The 1,576-nt window shown below is 47.4% G+C and overlaps 1 protein-coding gene across 4 annotated transcripts in view; it reads left to right on the top strand.

The window, feature by feature from the left end:
- The window catches only part of LOC103511029 (ras GTPase-activating protein-binding protein 1), a 20,628-nt gene that overhangs the window by 16,338 nt on the left and 2,714 nt on the right, over positions 1-1,576 (top strand). The gene's annotated exons all lie outside the window — the stretch shown is intronic.

Raw genomic sequence — 1,576 nt, 5'->3', positions numbered from 1 at the left:
GCAGAGACTGCGGGAGAGAAATGTTCCGCTCTCGACCAACATTTTGAGTTTCGTTTATGTTTTTAGTTTGATAACTAATATGTAGCTCATAGGGAGCACGCAGCACGACCGTATTTTTTTATTAATTTTTACAAGTTCGGCCATGCCTTTTCTACAAGTTTGGCCATGCCTCGGGATGAACTAGCGGGATTCCGGAGCGAAGCGACGGAATTCAGCTAGTACTGAATATACCTACTTACTTTTGAAGCAACTACGTAGGTACCTACTTAGAAAGTTGTTAATTAACTTAACCCAACCCAACCTAACTTAACCCAATCCAACCTAACTTAACCCAACCCAACCTAACTTAACCCAATCCAACCTAACTTAACCCAACCCAACCTAACTTAACCCAATCCAACCTAACTTAACCCAACCCAACCTAACCCAACCCAACCTAACTTAACCCAACCCAACCCAACCTAACTTAACCCAACCCAACCTAACCTAACCCAACCCAACCCTAACTTAACCCAACCTAACCTAACCCAACCCAACCTAACCTAACCTAACCCAACCTAATCTAACCTAACCTAATGGAAGTGGAGGTGGAAGTGAAAATGGAGGTGGAGGCGAAAATGGAGGTGAAAGTGGAGGTGGAGGTGAAAAAGTAAGAGGCGGCAAAAGTGGAGGTGGACATGAAAATTTCGCCTCCACCCCTATTTCCGCCTCCACCTCCACTTTCGCCTCCACCCTCACTTTTGCCTCCACCTCCATTTTCGCCCCCCCCTTTCCACTTTCACCTCCACTTCCGCTTTTGCCTCCACCTCCATTTTCACTTTCACCTCCACCTCCATTTTCACTTTCGTCTCCACCTTAAATTTTGCCTTCACCTCCATCTCCACTTTCGCCTCCACCCCTATTTCCGCCTCCACCTCCACTTTCGCCTCCACCCTCACTTTTGCCCACCTCCATTTTCTCCCCCCCCTGTCCATTTTCACCTCAACCTCCATATTCGCCTCCACATCCACTTTCATGTCCACCTCCACTTTTGCCGCCTCTTACTTTTTCACCTCCACCTCCACTTTCACCTCCACCTCCATTTTCTTCTCCACTTTCACTTCCACCTCCATTTTCGCCTCCACCTCCATTTTCACTTCCACCTCCACTTCCATTAGGTTAGGTTAGGTTAGGTTAGATTCCACTTTCACCTCCACGCAAAAGTGGAGGTGGACATGAAATTGGAGGTGGAGGTGAATATGGAGGTTGAGGTGAAAATGGACAGGGAGGGGGGCGAAAATGGAGGTGGAGGCAAAAGTGAGGGTGGAGGCGAAAGTGGAGGTGGAGGCGGAAATAGGGGTCGAGGCGAAAGTGGAGATGGAGGTGAAGGCAAAATTTAAGGTGGAGACGAAAGTGAAAATGGAGGTGGAGGTGAAAGTGAAAATGGAGGTGGAGGCGAAAGCGGAAGTGGAGGTGAAAGTGGAAATGAAAGTCTCCAATGCATTCTACTTTGAGTGCACTCGTTTCTGAGTGCTCAAAGACTCACTCGGTTTTGAGTGCACTCAAAAAATTAACATAAAGAAGAGGACGAAATTTT

Source organism: Diaphorina citri, unplaced genomic scaffold (assembly GCF_000475195.1).
Source record: "Diaphorina citri unplaced genomic scaffold, Diaci psyllid genome assembly version 1.1 scaffold666, whole genome shotgun sequence".
Lineage (NCBI taxonomy): Eukaryota > Metazoa > Arthropoda > Insecta > Hemiptera > Psyllidae > Diaphorina > Diaphorina citri.
Note: the sequence above shows the minus strand (reverse complement) of the source record. Positions and strands in the feature narration are given on the sequence as shown.